Source organism: Lampris incognitus, chromosome 1, assembly GCF_029633865.1.
Source record: "Lampris incognitus isolate fLamInc1 chromosome 1, fLamInc1.hap2, whole genome shotgun sequence".
Taxonomy (NCBI): domain Eukaryota; kingdom Metazoa; phylum Chordata; class Actinopteri; order Lampriformes; family Lampridae; genus Lampris; species Lampris incognitus.
The window spans coordinates 151,099,486-151,117,893 of NC_079211.1; positions in this window are offsets into that span (position 1 = coordinate 151,099,486).

The window sequence follows — 18,408 nt, forward strand, 5'->3', positions numbered from 1 at the left end:
AAGGAAAAAAAAGCACTACATCTGCAGTTTTCCAAGCGTGGATAGGATAAGGGTGTGTCTGAAAAATAATTTAGTCACTAATCTTTCTTCGTCACTCCAATTCACAAGCTGTAAAAACAGTTATTAAACCAAAGCCTCTTCAAGACCGACTGATTCAAGAGTTCCCTTCAGGCTCTTTTTGTGGTGTGTAATTGATTTGCTGCCCTGGGTCGCTTGATGAGTGTACGGCAGCAGCCATGACTGCCAATAGAGGCCTTCCTCGACAGGGACGGGGACTGGACTATTCGTCCTTCATTACAAGCACATTTCTTTCCATGCGAACGCGGTGCTGGACGACATAGAACATGCGACCATCATGGAGAACGTCACATGAGGAGTTCTGCTCACATGTGCAAAAATACCATGTTTGGGAATCCGAGTGAGGTTCATCACACTGAACCGTCTGGTCATGTCAAGTACAATATTACACCAAAACTACTTTTCAAATAATAGTTCCTCAAATATTTCACACCTCCTTTTGTGAGAAGTATTAGTTGTTCATTTAGACTTGGGATGGTCATAATTAAATGTTTAACCGTTAACCAATAATACGAATTTTGACCAATTAATATCAGTTAAATGGTCAAAAATATATGTATATTTAAAAAGTAATTGAGAAAAGTTTGTTGCATAGTAAAAGAAAAATAGGTTATACACAGTGTCAATCAACTCATGGGGCATCATTGTGTTTCGCTGTGCCCGAGCAAAACGAAGCGCGCAAAAGTAAGTACTGCGCGGGACCCATTTCAACCACAAGGACGACGAGGTTATTTGTAAAATAAGCAATGCAATACTGAACCATACCAGCACGGCAAGCACAATGCAATACCACTTGCGAAACAACAAACTTTGACCCTCGCCATAAACATCTCCCTTTTTTGCACAAGGGGAGAGAGAAGCAGCAAAAGCAAAGCTTGTAGAAATGTGTGCTACTGTGGAAGTGGCTGCTGAAGATGATGATGATGATGAGCCTGGCGCTGGCGCTATGGGGGAGAAGACGAGACAGCGGTGCCTGCTGCCCAGGCTGGAGTGGTACGACACCGCCGGGGCAATGCCATGATGTTGCTCCTGGGAGACGACTACAGCGCCAGTCAACAAGCTAGTGACCCAGAGACAGAGGCGGACGCCTCTATGAGGGACAAGCCCCTTCAGTGGACACGAATCCTCTCGACTGGTGGAAAGATAATCAGACGCACCTCCCGAGGCTGGCTGCTCTAGCGAGGCGTTATCTCGGCATTCCTGGGACATCTGCACCATCTGAGCGGGTGTTCTCTGCCACGGGGCTCCCAGTCAACAGCCCGCGCTCCACAACAACCCCACGGCATGTTGGCTCGTTGCAATTTCTGAATAAAAACCATTGGAAAAGCTGTCCGCTGTGCTGAGGACCGAGGTAGGCCTGGCCTGATTATTTTATTTTGAGGTCTGAAAAATGCGACTACAAGTTTTCGTTTGGTTAATCTGCTGGCTGGCGTTTACAATTCATAAGCCAGAGGAGTCGACGTGTGTTTTCGTATTGTTAATCTGTTAAACATAAAGTCTGGCTACTAGCTCTCTATTCTAATAAGTTGTTCTACATGGGAGCTCGAGGCTGTTATGCTGACGATACAGAGCACTCTGCACCAGAGGATTCTGTGTGTTTTTATTTTGTTAATCCATTTCTGTTCTTTAGAAAGTTTGGCTGCTATTTGGAACTTACTTAAATATTTATTCAAGTTAAATATTTTTCAGGGCGGCATGGTGGCGCAGTGGTTGGCGCGGTCACCTCACAGCAAGAAGGTCCTGGGTTCGAACCCTGGGGAAGTACTTTTCATGTAGACCTGTTGGTCCATTTTATGCAGTCCGTTTCATTTCGTTCACAGCAGCGCTGCAGGTGTGCGATGATGTTCTCATATTCTACTGTTGTTGTTTATGCTGCTAGTTGCACAAGTAAAATAAACCCCTTTGTATGAAAAAAAATTGTATTGTTTTTGTTTGTTTTTTTAATTCAGATAGTAATAGTAAATTTTAATCTCGTCAGTTAACGATCGGTTAATGAGCGTCGGTTATCGGTCAGGAAAAAAATTCAAAATGAGCATCTCGAATTCAGGCAACAAAATTGTGCACCATATGATAATACCCATATTTCATCCCCACACAAACCACTGAAAGACAATAAATTGCAAAACTGAATTCCAGCCCAGTTCCTTTCAACATCGTGGTTAAACCAAAACTATGACGGAGGCGGTCAAATAAATAAACAGCAGACATTCCCTGTCGTTTTTCTCGTTTCACTGGCTCGGATATGAAAATGGTGTATGAACGCGCCTCATAGCTTCCATATTAGTTTGGGATGTGATGGGACACAATGCAGCAGTAACTCCCCAATAGGTGTGTGAACAGCAGATCTTCTGAAAGTATGGGGACACTGTATACTCTCACTCATCCATGCTTAAAACACATATTACAAGAGTACTTTTATCTGGCAATGTCAGGATTACCTTCTGACTGTATCTGGCAATGTCAGGGTTACCTTCTGGTTGTATCTGGCAATGTCAAGGTTACCTACTGACTGTATCTGGCAATGTCAGGGTTACCTTCTGACTGTATCTGGCAATGTCAGGATTACCTTCTGACTGTATCTGGCAATGTCAGGGTTACCTACTGACTGTATCTGGCAATGTCAGGATTACCTTCTGACTGTATCTTGCAATGTCAGGGTTACCTACTGACTGTATCTGGCAATGTCAGGGTTACCTTCTGACTGTATCTGGCAATGTCAAGGTTACCTACTGACTGTATCTGGCAATGTCAGGGTTACCTTCTGACTGTATCTGGCAATGTCAGGGTTACCTTCTGACTGTATCTGGCAATGTCAGGGTTACCTACTGACTGTATCTGGCAATGTCAGGGTTACCTACTGACTATCTGGCAATGTCAGGGTTACCTACTGACTGTATCTGGCAATGTCAGGGTTACCTTCTGACTGTATCTGGCAATGTCAGGGTTACCTTCTGATTGACATGACTGAACACAGCTCGATCTGAAACACAGACTTCACACGGTAGAAAAACCAGGAAACCCAATTGCTTTGAGGCACTTTTAGTCTGAGCCGACAGTCCCCGCCGAGAGAAAAACCTCCAGTCCTTCAACAAAACCCAAAACAAAACACACACACGCGTTCCAACATGCACAACTATGATGTTCCAACAATTCTCCAGAAGGTTGTGATAAACTAGGTCACCAACCAAACAACAGACCAACCTTGCGGCAAGGAAACAGAAAAATGTCCGCTGTCCATCGAGAACACCTGTGTGATGTTGATTGACAGTTCATTTGATGTGCTTTTGAGCAAACAATTTTGCACTTGTGTTTGCTGATGGCCATCATCACCAACAGAGCATCCAAAATCGAATGTGCCCCATCTTGTTTTGGCAGCTATTTAAAAAATGTAAAAAAAAAAAAAAAGCCACACACTGGCTTCAGTGTTTGTACAGGAAGGAAACTGTTTGCTTCCATCACTGCCTCAGCAGATGACAGCGAGGTCATCATCAGTTAGACAAGAGCTTCCTCACATCCACAGCCTCAAGTGCCACAGCCCACTTCAGAAAGTAAAAGCAGGTATTAGCATTTAGAATGGACACCTGGGGCAGCCAGGTGGCATGGCAGTCTATTGGCCTATTCCATTGCCTACCAATACAGAGATCGCCGGATCGAATCCCCGTGTTACCTCCGGCTTGGTTGGGCGGGCTACAGAGACAAATGGCTGTGTCTGCGGGTGGGAAGCCAGATGTGGGTATGTGTCCTGGTCGCTGCACTAGCGCCTCCTGTGGTCGGTCGGGGCACCTGTTCGGGAACGGAGGGGGTACTGAGGGGAATAGCGTGATCCTCCCACGCGCTACGTCTCCCTGGTGAAACTCCTCACTGTTAGGTGAAAAGAAGCAGCTGGCGACTCCAGCAGAGGGGTGGAGCAGCGACGGGGACGGGTCGGAAGATTGAGGTAATTGGCCGAATGCAATTGGGGAGAAAAAAAAAAGGTGGGGGGGCACCTGTAAATAGCATCATGACAATGCAACACCTTGCAGGATCTTCGCAGATGCTGAGAATGTCATCTTGACATGATCAATTTATGCACGAGGTGACTGCTGTCAGTAGCTTGACCGAAACGGAAGCCACAATCCCACACGAGAGCAAGTGGGGATAGTAATTATTATTAGCAATAGTAACTTTCCATCAAGTATTTCTACCAGCATGCCACAAAAGTCAATAACAGTCTACCTAGAACAGCTTGCTTGCCCGCCCAAGACATGAACTTCTTTGACTGGCTTTGAGGAATGTGTAATGCTGAAAAATTATCCATTTCCATGAAGTTAAAATAGCCACTGCTCAGCAAGTAAATGTTCATCACAATGTGGATCTGATACACGAGATCAAGGACAAATCATTCCTCCTTCACTTCCTAACTCCTGTTGTCACATTTTAACTTCCAACTTCGGATTTAGATCATCTTTGTTTCTATTCTGTGAAACATTTGCACTCCATCAGAGTATCAAATGATCAAAACTAGCCAGCACAAACTAGGTCTCCCAATCCACCCCCGACCACAGGTCGACTGTCTGAGGCCTGCATATCCTGCAGGCACAGATTTGAAAAGATTTCGAAAAGTTCCGGGAGAGCTTTGATCATTCGGTCTTAATCACTTCCTGGTAAATTTGCAAACAATGCGGTGAAGGACCGGTAGTGGCTCGAGCCCACCAAGACTTTTTAATGAGGACTTCCAGACCTGCTGTTTTCAAAAAGGTTTTCCGGACCAGAAACTTTTGATGCTGAGCTTCTGTACCAATCTGACTTCTGTCAGTTCAAAGCTAGCTTGCTCGTCTTACGATTTGACATTTACAGAAGAAATGCTTCAATAGTACTTATTCCATGATGATATCCACACAATGTTTTCGGGGGGGGGGGGTTTCAAATGAACAATTAAGTAATTCAAAAAGACAAATTTGCTGGGTAGCTTTAGGCAGATCCAGGATTCATCAGACACGGTCTTGTAATAAGAGGGCTTGCGACACTGAGGTTAATGTGGACCTGCATCCCACATAACATGGAGGTTACTATAGACCCACATCCCACACTTTAACCCCTGACCAGCTGTGCCAACTCCGTTCAGTTCGATTCAATTTTACCGTTATTGCTCAGAATTAATGTACAACGAAACATGGAATTGCATCCTCTCAGCACAGGGCACATCTTGTTAAGTGAAAAGCAGCGGTGGAGGAATGATGTACGACCAGTGATAGTAATAGGACTACGCCATAGTTCCCAGTCAAAAGTGTTGCTTCTGTAGTCATACAGCATTTTAAATCTAATACAGCCCAAAAGCTACAAACACCTACGGAGAAGAAGAGGAATGAATATAACAGTATACTCATTACCACATGAGTGTAACTGGGACCAAAACAGCAACATAAATGGAGTCAAAACTTGGAAAAATTACTCACAAAGCAGCACCACACTCAGAACTCAGACTACAGCAACACAGGTAGGAACCCACAAAACCGGACAGCTGAAGCCAGCGTAGATGTGCAACTGGCTCGCACAGGGCAACGGAGTGGAAGTGGTTTTCCCCAGACAAACAAACATCGAAGGTGATGGTGTCGTTGTGCAGAGAGGCGTTGTGTTGTGTGTGTTTGTGCATGGGTGTTGGGGGGTGGGGGCGACACGTCTCTACAGTGGAGTGTCGGCTTTTATCTCAGTGGACTGAGGGGGTTTCTGTCAGAGAGGTGTTAATTAAGAGTCCTCTGCCATATGTCCACATGGGCTTGCTGGACTAACTGTGCAGCCGGAGCATCAATAAGCCTGATGTACCAGCCGACACTAGGCTGCCCTCGCACCGGCTCTGCTTAAGAAAACCTATGCATTAGCAAGGAAAGCAAGGAAAGCCCTGGAATGCCACACATTAAAGGCCACACATAACATACAGACTTAAAACATAAGCGTATTTGATCACAAACCAGACCTGGGCTCGAAAAACATTTGGTTTGAAATCAGTGAGACTCCGCAGTGGGCTGGTGTCAGGTCTGAACAAACATCTAAAAACACTTCAGTTATTTGTTAGAAATTCATGAAAAGAACACCTTGTGGTGATGAACACATCAGCAACCGGCAGTCCAGTTTGTTTCAAACACAGTAGAAGAAAATAAAAGCACATTACAGTTGGTTACTTCTGCTTTCCACTGCAATACAAGTCTTCTCTATGCTTGATTATAGTTTTCAAGCTTATTTCAGCCAAGTTTCTTGTCCCTCAAGTAATGACAAGCGGCAAGATAAGTAGACGCCAGCAGAAGATTATTGCTAAAGAATTTTGCAGATTGAAAGCTGTCACTCATTACAGTGTGCTGATGCATGGTCAATAATCCAGGCAAGAAAAACAAAGAAGGTTGAATCAGTTCATCTGGACACGTTTGTTGACAGATGCGATATTATCATCTAAGTGATCTAAGTGACATCATCAGTCTCAACTGCAGGTATATCTGCATATGAAACTGGTCATTGGTTTCGGTTAGGCGCTGTATTGTTTATAAGGGTGGGGGTACCTACAGTCAGTTTAGACTGAAGATGTCACCTAGATGATGATGACACATATCTGTCAATTAACGCTGTGTCCAGATGAACTGATTCAACCTTCTTTGATTCGTTACAGTTGTTGTGAAAATGACAGCCAGCTTTACCAAACGCATCCTGGATTTAAGCGTTTTTAAGTCTGAGGATGCTTCAGGAGGTAGAGAAGTGAATTTGGGGGACGGGAGCATCACAAAAAAGGAAGCCGAGGATTTGGGTCTTCGTAGCAGAAAACCTTCTAAGCCGTGAGGGGGTGAACAGCCCCCATCTGTGACCCACTGGAAAGGCTTGGAATTTTTTTGAAAATAAACAGTCCAACCATTACAATAGAGACCACCATCTAATCTAGGTGGCGTTTAGTCCCAACTATTCTAATCCCAAAGACCCCAAAGGTTCTCTCTGTCAAAAGTCCTATACTAGAGTCGTCATCTGCCCGGCTGAGACTGCAAGAAACTAAAGCGGCATGCCAGTTCATGAAGGACAAAAAAAGAAAGATGTTATACAGCTCTGAGAACGATTCCTTGTTGAAACATTAGGCGGGCACCTCTAAGGACTGCTTTGTTCAAAGGACCTCGCTCCAGCCTTTCCAATATGACAAACAGCGGTTTCATTTACACCGTCTGTAACATTTCATAGCTGATGACAGCCTGCTTTCAACACCCCATAAAGACGCTTTTGTTAAGTCTCAAACCACTGCATTTCAGTCTAAGGGGAAAACAATGAGAAGCGGCGAAGACTTAAAAAAACGACAGCCCCTAATGGTGGGCCTGAGGCTGGGATGTTTTACAAACCTCTGATAGGACCCAAATTAAGTTCTTAATGCCGGACTAAAGATAAGCCGATGAATAAATCTTTATTGGGGTATCTACCAGAGAAAAATAAAGATGGTGAGTGTCTAGAAAAACGTCAGTGGGGGTGGTTTAAATACACTACACTGATGCATGCTCAGTAATCCAGCTGAGGAAATCACAGAAAGGTGAATCAGTTCAGCTGGACACAACATGCATAGACAGAAATGAATCATCATCATCATCTAAGTGACCTCTCCAGTCTCACCTGACTGCAGGTATCCCACCTTATAAACAATACAGTGGCATAATGACCCCAACCAACGACTGGTTTCATATGCAAATTACCCTGACCATTAACTAGTTTCAATGGTAATGTGTACTATTCACAGAGGATTTGAGAATGTTTGCAATCACAGCATTGTAAGATGGTGACAGATGTACTCTTAGCCCCCCCCCCCTCGGTTCAGGGAGGGACGTTCCCTCTTCACACAGATGGCCTCTTTGACTCCCCGTTCAAATCAGTGTTCCTCCCTATCAAGGATGTGCACATCCTCATCCTCCAGGAGGATTGCTGTGACTTGTACATTGGGGAACCAAACAGACGCTGGCCAAGAGGATGGCACAACACCGGAGAGCTAACACGTCAGTCAGGCCAGGACTCCACAGTCTACACCTTCTACAGACCAGGACTCCACAGTCTACACCTTCTACAGACCAGGACTCCACAGTCTACACCTTCTACAGACCAGGACTCCACAGTCTACACCTTCTACAGACCAGGACTCCACAGTCTACACCTTCTACAGACCAGTGGCCACTCTTTCAAGGATGAGGATGTGACCATCCTTGAAAGGCAAGAACCCTGGTTTGAACATGGAGTCAAAGAGGCCATCTGTGTGAAGAGGGAACGACCATCCCTGAACAGGGGGGGGGGGGGCTAAGAGTACATCTGTCACCATCTTACAATGCTGTGAATGCAAACATTCCCCAGTCCTCTGTGAATAGTACACATGGCCATTGTAACTCTAGCTAATGGTCACCCCATATTTGCATATGAAACCAATGCCACTGTATTGTTTATAAGGGTGGGTGGGATACCTGCGGTCAGGTGAGACTGAACAGGTCACTTAGATGATGATGATGATGATTCAGCCTTGTGATGCTCACAACAAGGTGCGTGGATTATCTTTAGGCACCGGGTTATGATTTCTGCAAAGAGGCGTTGCACGTCGCTGTTGAGTTTTCCCCAGAATGTTGTTTTGTTTTTTGCGCTTTGAGCAACACAATGAGTGATGAAACGTTTGTCAGTAAACGTGCCCAGGTGAACTGATTCACCTTTCTGCGAGATACTGAGAACTTTTCTCTTTTGCACTGCACCTGAAGCAGTTTAGCCCAAACCACTTAGCTGAACGCCTCGTCTGTGGAAAAAAACATCACATTCAGTAAAACATTACACAACAACATAGTGAGAATGCGTGTAGATATTCAGTTAGTATGAAAAGTAAAACCTAAACCGGGACTTTGGCCTAGTTCTCAAGGCAAGCATCGACTACCAGCACAACACCTGTTCTGTGCAACGACCCTGCGTTGGGTCGTCGATACGTGTTGCATAGACCTGCAAAAGTGGTGCGAGACTACGTCGAGTCCGACTAAGCAGACCGTCAGTCATCATGTGTGACGGCTGCACGAGGGCAAACTAACCCCCTGGAAAACGCATCGGTGACGCACAACTTTGACAAGACAGACGGTGCAACAGTGCAGAGAAACATCGTGCAACAGTGCGGAGGTATCGTGCAGGATTACGCAGAGGGCCTTGGTAAACGTTGACCCTTACAGCAGCACCCCACCCCACCCCACCTCACCCCACTTTGCAGAGTCTGGGTAAGAAAGCGTGCTGCTCGCTCGCTGCCTGACTTACCGACGCCAAGCGTTCCCCAGTCAGTCGGGCTCCGCGAACAGAACTCCCGCCCAGAAACCCGAGTCCCGCTGCCTGGCAGCGAGCTTCCCGGTCGGGGTCGTGCGAGGACAAGCCGATATCTCAACCAGCAACGGCGGAACAACCGGACTTCAGCACGCACCGCGTCCGCGTCGGTCTCCTCGTAGTTGTCCGCGTCGGCGACTTCTTCAGCCGCGCTCATGCGCACTGGAGACACAAACGCGCGCCGCTCCGCCCATTAATGAAGGCCCGCGCGCCCGCAGGTGTGCTGCGTCTACCTGCGGCGCGAGGAGGGTCTCGTTTAGCTCGGCGGAAAAGGTGTGTGGTAAACACACACGTCCTGCAGCATGCCTGCTATGCGCTGGCATAACGTCTACATAGAGATCAGCAACACCATCATGATTTTGTGACAATAACGCTCGCGTGTCCGTGCGTGTGCGTGTGTGTAGTTGGGTCATTTGTTCTGTTGTGAACTAACTTCGTTGTTTTGTTGCAGCTTTTGCGGTTGTTGTGAATCTTTGCACAAAAAGTCACGTTGGCATATTATGCTGTCCAAACTTGTTTTGATGGGGCTGCACGTTGGAGTCTGGCGGATAAAGAGCGACACCGTGTGGTTTAAAATTTCACTGCATCATTTTATGACGGGGAAAAAAAGCAATCAGTCAATCAATCAATCAATCAATCAATCAACTTGCATTTTATATAGCACTTTTCTCGCTGCAACAGCCACTCGAAGCGCTTTACAATTAATTCACTCACACACACACACACACACACACACACACACCCCGATGGCATGTTACCTGTGCAAGGTGCTCAAGTATTAAAGGTACAATTCAGTTTTTCTTTTTGTCCTCTACGTAAGAGTCCCCTAGTTCAGCTTCTATCAGCCCATCTAGTTTTTCTGATCCTCTTGACGTCATCACGCTTATTTACATACAGCCAATCAGATCAAATCCTCAAAATATGAAACCCCGCCCCACCCTTGCTTGTACTTGTCAATCGGTTCAACTCATGAATATTAATGAGACTAGACCACTCCCTTCAGATAGCACACTCTCACAGTCTACAGAATGTACAGAGGGCCTACAAGTTCTCTTAATGTGAAATACTCCGGGTTGGGTACTGATCTGAGCCCGGGAGGTGACATCGACGTTTGTTTTTTTTATATATATAAAGCGCGCGTGGCTTTCATAACACGTGAGCTCACGTGCTAGTTATAACTCCCATAACTCGCACGCCCTAATTAGATAAAACTGTTTCCATAATAGGTTTGCTAAGAAGCGCAATGGAAGCGCTCAAATGTTCCTACCGTATAACACTGTAAGTAGCTTCACTGGCATGTGATGGTGATGTGCAGATGAGAAAAACCTCTTCACGTGTGAGGAGACGCGATGAGGTCTCAGCGGGATGGACAGAGGAGTCATTTAAAAGACAGAGGAGTCATTTAAAAGACAGAGGGAGTCATTTAAAAGAGAGAGGGAGTCATTTAAAAGAGCCATCTGTAATATTACCACAAACAGCACAAAGCGTCCCCTCAGTAAATCTACTAAACATCTCTATCACACCACCAACAGTCTCTGTCTGTCCTCATCTCTGATGTTCTGTCTCATCTCTGATGTTCTGTCTCATCTCTTATGTTCTATCTCATCTCTAATGTTTTATCTCATCTCTAATGTTCTGTCTCATCTCTGATGTTCTATCTCATCTCTAATGTTTTATCTCATCTCTAATGTTCTGTCTCATCTCTGATGTTCTATCTCGTCTCTGATGTTCTGTCTCATCTCTGATGTTCTGTCTCATCTCTGATGTTCTATCTCATCTCTAATGTTTTATCTCATCTCTAATGTTCTGTCTCATCTCTTATGTTCTATCTCATCTCTAATGTTTTATCTCATCTCTAATGTTCTGTCTCATCTCTGATGTTCTATCTCGTCTCTGATGTTCTGTCCTCATCTCTGATGTTCTGTCTCATCTCTAATGTTCTGTCTCATCTCTTATGTTCTATCTCATCTCTAATGTTTTATCTCATCTCTAATGTTCTGTCTCATCTCTGATGTTCTATCTCATCTCTAATGTTCTATCTCATCTCTAATGTTCTGTCTCATCTCTGATGTTCTATCTCGTCTCTGATGTTCTGTCTCATCTCTGATGTTCTGTCTCATCTCTAATGTTCTATCTCATCTCTGATATTCTATCTCATCTCTAATGTTTTATCTCATCTCTGATGTTCTGTCTCATCTCTTATGTTCTATCTCATCTCTTATGTTCTATCTCATCTCTGATGTTCTATCTCATCTCTGATGTTCTATCTCATCTCTTATGTTTTATCTCATCTCTAATGTTCTGTCTCATCTCTAATGTTTTATCTCATCTCTGATGTTCTATCTCATCTCTAATATTCTGTCTCATCTCGTGTTCTGTCACCAATGTCCTCATCTCTTATGTTCTATCGCATCTCTAATGTTTTATCTCATCTCTAATGTTCTATCTCATCTCTAATGTTCTATCTCATCTCTGATGTTCTATCTAATCTCTGATGTTCTATCTCATCTCTAAAGTTCTGTCTCATCTCTAATGTTCTATCTCATCTCTGATGTTCTGTCTCATCTCTGATGTTCTGTCTCATCTCTGATGTTCTATCTCATCTCTGATGTTCTGTCTCATCTCTGATGTTCTGTCTCATCTCTGATGTTCTATCTCATCTCTGATGTTCTGTCTCATCTCTGATGTTCTATCTCATCTCTGATGTTCTAACTCATCTCTGATGTTCTATCTCATCTCTGATGTTCTATCTCATCTCATGTTCTGTCTCCAGTGTCATCATCTCTTATGTTCTTTCTCCAAAGTTCTCATCTCTTATGTTCCATCTCATCTCTGATGTTCCATCTCCAACGTCCTCATCTCTTATGAGATTACTGTACAGGGAAAGTCACTTCAAAGGACATTACAGAAAGGTGAATCAGTTCATCTGGACACAATGTTTATTGAGAGAAACGTTTCATCATCATCAAAGTGACCTCTTCAGTTTCAACTAACCACAGGTACCCCACCCTGATACACAATACAGTGGCATAACGACCCAAACCAGCGATCGGTGTCATATGCACATATGGTGTGACCATTAACTAGAGTTACAATGGCCATGTTTACTATTCAAAGGATTGGGGAATAGTTGCAATCAAAGCATTGTAGGATGGCAGCCCCCCCCCCTAACATAGATGGCCTCTTTGACTCCAAGGACAGAGTAACACATTGACAATTTGGAGTTATTTTACTGTACATTTTTTTTAGAAAATTAAAGGGAAAGTCAGCAGGAATTATGTTATAAAAATCATACTTTTCTTATATTTCAACTGCCATTAAAAGTCCTTAAGAGGTTTGCTGAAATGTTCAATGGAATCCAGTTGAGGACGACCCTGACTACACCCATGTGAAAAAAAAATTTTTTTTAATTTATTTCTGATTTTTTCCCCTTTTTTCTCCCAATTTAGTGGCCAATTGATCCCTATTTTAATTCAAACACCCACCCTCGTATTGCATGCGTTCGCCAACTGCATCTCTCCGGCCGGCAGTCTCGAAGGAGACGCCTCCCCACTTTCGTGACAAGGCGAATCCAAGCCGAACCACTGTTTTTCCAACACACACAGAGACGCATTCATATGACGAACACAAGCCGACTCCGCCCCCCTCCCGAAGACAGCGTTGCCAATGATCGCTGCTTCATCGAGTCCGGCCATAGTCGGATCTGACGAGACCGGGGCGCGAACCCCAGTCCCCAGTGGGCAACTGCATCGACACCAAGCCGATGCTTAGACCGCTACGCCACCGCGGACGTCCACCCATGTGAAATTTGGAGTTATTTTACTGTATATTGTGTGAGAGGATTAAAGGGAAATTCAGTTCAAATTAAGGTATACCATTCATAATTATCTCATATTATAACTGTCATAAAAATCCTTAAGAGGTTGACTGAAAATCCCCCCCCCCTTGTTCTCCCCAATTGTACCTGTCCAATTACCCCACTCTTCCGAGCCGTCCCGGTCGCTGCTCCACCCCCTCTGCTGATCCGGGGAGGGCTGCAGACTACCACATGCCTCCTCCCATACATGTGGAGTCACCAGCCGCTTCTTTTCACCTGACAGTGAGAAGTTTCACCAGGGGGACGTAGCGCGTGGGAGGATCACGCTATCCCCCCCCCCGAACAGGCGTCCCGACCGACCAGAGGAGGCGCTAGTGCAGCGACCAAGACACATACCCACATCCGGCTTCCCACCCGCAGACATGGCCAGTTGTGTCAGTAGGGACGCCCGACCAAGCTGGACGCAACACGGGGATTCGAACCGGCGACCCCCGTTTTGGCAGGTAACAGAATAGACCACCACGCTACCCGGATGCCCCCACACTACAAGTCAGATCCCGACCCATCATCGCACGCTGCCGTCGTCATCAGGAAGTCTCCATCATGGAAGCAGCGCTCTATACGCGGCTAACGTTAGCGCTGCTACCGGGGGACGATAACCTAGCATGCCGTTAGCTAGTTAGCTTCCAGCTAACGTTACTCACCGGGTTGCTGAACTGCCTCCGCTACGTCTCGCCGACATCTCTCCCTTTTGGGTTTGTCGTGGTCGCCCCTCGAAGAAAGGCCATAAAGGAGGGCGGCTTTTGTCTCCGCAGCTCAACAAAGTTTTCTTCAGCTTCGCCGTTCCACCTCTGACCTCACAGCCACAGCCTTTGTCGTCGCCATCTTTGTTCAGCTATGCGCGCCAGTGTACTCTGTCACCCTATTGGTCGGCGTCAGGAACACGTCCTCGAGCGTCGGTCAGGGGTGTCAAACTAGACGGGAAATAACTTTTATAGACGCCACTGACGTGTTTTATAAAGATATTGTAAACTACTAATAAGACACGTTAGCCCCTAGCTAACTGGTCTGACCCTTTAGCCGAGCGGTTAGTGACGCCGCCTTGTGGTGCAGTACACCCCGTATCGAATCCCGCACCGGGCAAGAAAATAATCGGTTACATTGTGGCAGCGGCGGGATCCGGAAGTGTGCAGATCCTCAGAAGTCTCTTCGGAGCGCGGGAAGAACAAAGCGCGAGGGCGCGCTTCCGGGGAGGGTGACGACTGTAAACTACTAATAAGACACGTTAGCTCCTAGCTAGCGGGTCTGACTCTTTAGCCGAGTGGTTAGTGACGCCGCCTTGTGGTGCAGTACACCTCGTATCGAATCCCGCACCGGGCACCAAAATAACCGGTTACACTGTTAAAAGCTCTGTGGTTATCAACTTCCACACCTCCTCCCATAGATCTGATATAAAACGTGGTGTCCGTAAAGATTGCCTAATTTCCCCCTTTTTTCTTTTTATTTTAGTTGTTGAATTATTATCCCTAAATACTGTACATGATCCAGAGTTTCAATGCATGTCTATATTTAATAGGGAAATAAGAATTTCACAACTAGCTGACGACGCCACTCTTTTCTTGAGAGATAAAGATCAGCTGCCGAAAGCTGTAAACCTCGCTGGACAGTTTTCCCCAGCTTCAGGTTTGAAACTCCCATGTTTCTAAATGTGAGTTATTGCCCACACATGGATGTGAAGATGCATTCATTGAAAATGTTCCTGTAAAGAACACAGTTAAATATTGGGGCATTTATACAGTGGCGCCCCCAGACATGTTTCATAGGGGGGGGGGCAAATGGGGCCACTGAAAATCTTGGGGTGGCACACCAAAACCAAAAGCCATGACTGGATTTGGGGAATTCCGTGATGCTGTTGTAGTGTACTGTATAGGCTAGTGGAAAACTGTCAATATGAGAGTTAAGAAAAATATACATTATTGATTTAAATGAACAGCCCCTAATGTAAAATATCAGATAGAAGCATATTGTGCATAATCAGAAGCATATTCTGCATATGCAACTCGTGGCTGGGGGGGGCAGCGGGGGGGCCAGGGATAGTATCACACCCCTGGCCACCCCTTGGGGGCGCCACTGCATTTATAAAGCTAAAAACCGTGCAGCCAGACAGCAACTGAACTTTAAGGGAAGGATTAAGAAAAGCAAGAATGTCTTTAACCTCTGGCTTCAGAGAGACTTGACGTTATACGGCAGAGTTCTTTCATCCAAGGCTGAGGGCCTTCCTCGCTTCCTTGATCCTCCCCTTTCTCTTTTTGTAAATGACCCCACTGTTAATGAAGTCAGCAAGTTATTCCTTGACTTGATCTGGAAAAGTAAGTCTCACCAACTTCAAAAGGCAGTACGTTCTAACAGTGGAGCGGAGGGAGGTCCTGAAGTTGTAAATGTCATTGATACTGTCAACACTTTTAAAGTTAACTGGCTAAAAAATGTCTGGCAAACCCAGATTCTCTGTGGTTCTTCATCCCAAATCCTATTTTTAATAAAATTGGTGGTCCCTGTTTTATATCAACATGTCATTAATCACCTAACAAGCTTCCCATCAGCAATCCCTTCTTGCCGGGAAGTTGTGCTTCATCCACAATTTTTCTCCTCATAAAACTTTCTCATGTAATAATGATTATATAACTATTAGGAATAAGTCTCCTTTTTACCCCAAGTGGTTCCAAATAAACGTTGTCAATGTTTTATCCATTGTGGGTGAACACGGCTGTATACCGTCCTATGAGCTTTCTAGAACTAGACACAACTTTCCAGTTCCTCTTAGAGAACACAACTCCGCTGTCAACGCCATTCCTTCTGGTCTAACCCATCTTATTAGGAGTCACGTATGTTGTGGTGGAGGAAATACCCCAGGTGCTCCACCTGCACTGCTTTTGAATGGTAGCAACACAAATGAGAAGAAATGTAATAATAGACATATCCGTCAAATGTTTTCAAAGTAAAAACAAAATCACTCCAAGAGGAAAATGTTACTGGAACTCACATTTGGAGGAAATTAGCTGGCCAAGAACTTGGCTTTACCTTATGAGTCTTGTATTCCTAACCAAGTCAAAGTAGTCCGTTTTAAAGTCTTACACAAACTCTATCCAGTGAAATCTATACTCTGCAGATATGTGGCTGCTGGTCCCTCTTGTTGTTGTAGTGGACATGCTGAGGAAACGTCGGTCCATTCCTTCTGTCAGTGTAAAATAACAAGGACACTTCGGTCTGATTTAAATTCTCATGTTTCCAATATCCCTGATGTTACCCATCGTGTTACTCTTAAAGAGATGATCTGTTACTATGACAACATGAGCAACACAACTCTGAAATGTGTTGTTATTTTTGTAATTCTACTGGGAAAGTTGTCTCTTCATAAACAAGAGGTTTTGGGGTTCACGACCATACGTGCCTCTTTTTGTTTTGATGGCCTTGAACTCAGTGCTGGACTCTCTTGCTCTCTCACACCGCAGAAAAGTAACAGGCTCGTAGGACATTACACAAACATACCTGATGAAACCCCCCCCCCCCCATGGCAAATGAGTTTTTCTTTTTTTGGTTGTATTTAGTTTAAGATTTGTATGTATTTTTGTATTGTTACTATAATTGCTTAGTTTTCAACTATTTAGAAGCTCATTCCTCTCATATAGATGGGGCGGGGGGGGGTTGTGTTGTTATCAGCTCTCCTCTACTGTTCTGGGGGGGGGGTTGTGTGTTTTTTTTTGTACCTGATGTATTATGTACATTGTCTTGTTGAATAAAGTTATATTTGAAATTTAAAAAAACTAGACGGAAAATGCAAAAAAAACCAAAACAAAATCTGACATGCTAGACTGGTGGAGTCGGCGCTGGTCTTGGATTATGTGACACTACAAGAGCATTTGTCTTTCCCGACGCTCATATTCGGGCCCGACACTGAACGGTGGCCGGCAGGGGCGCGATGGGGTCAGAATCTACCCGAATTCGTGTAGTTTGAGCCGGGCTTCAGTGTTGTCTTCGTTTGGTGGCTGGGAGAGCTGGCGCTGGATCAGCTGGGAGAGCTTGGCAGTGGCGGCTGGCCAGTAGAGGGCGCTGGGGAACCACCCCCTTCAAACACCAAGAGATGAAAATCTACTTGAACACGTTGAATATAATGTAGGTGTATAATGCAAATAATGATGAAATAAAAGTGTTGTCAGTCTGTGAGTGTCTGTCAGCAGCATTACATATTGGTTCAAATGGTGTTTGGTTGATTCCTGTCTGAATACATGTACTTCCTGTCTGAATACATATACTTCCTGTCTGAACACATATACTTCCTGTCTGAATACATATACTTCCTGTCTGAATACATATACTTCCTGTCTGAATACATGTACTTCCGTCTGAATACATATACTTCCTGTCTGAATACATATACTTCCTGGGTGAGGGGCGACGGCCAAACCATACCTTATGTAAGCCCTCAAACTTGTGGCGAGCAGGTGACCTGAGGCTGCTGTCTGATTGGTTTCTTCAGGTTTTCCAGGGGGCGCAGTTCTGTGCTGCCCCAGACACTCCCACTTTTATTGGCAGTGAACTGGTATTGTTTTAATGTTTTTTGATCTAATGTGATTGGACAATTCTCGTGGCTGTCAATCAAGTTCACATCCACCACCACGCCTCGTCTCGACTGTCAATCATCCACCGTCTGCGAACCCTGATAAAATCTATAGGCTACACGGTCCTTCTTAATAACTCTGTGACTGTGTGGACATTAAAGCAGCTGTCAGGTGTGCTGCACCAAAAATTGCCCCCCCCCCCAAATATTTTTAGCTCCAGCCGCCACTGGAACTTGGTCTGCTGTGCCCGAGGAGTAAACGCCGAGGGCGGTCTGACAGGACGCGGAAGTGGGGCGGGCTAAGCTAACTGCTAGCGGGCTAAGCTAACTGCTAGCGGGCTAAGCTAACTGCTAGCGGGCTAAGTTAACTGCATCCTGGCTGGCGTTCGTTCCCTTGGACAGTGATTTTTTGTTTTGTTTAGTTTTGCTATGTGTTCGTGTGGATATGTGTGTTAGTGTGGATATGTGTGTTAGTGTGGGTATGTGTCTTCTTGTAGTTGTGGGCGTGTTGTTGTCTTTGTGTTGTGCTGTTGTGGGCAGGGGGAAACAGCATTTCGTGTCATTTCATGTA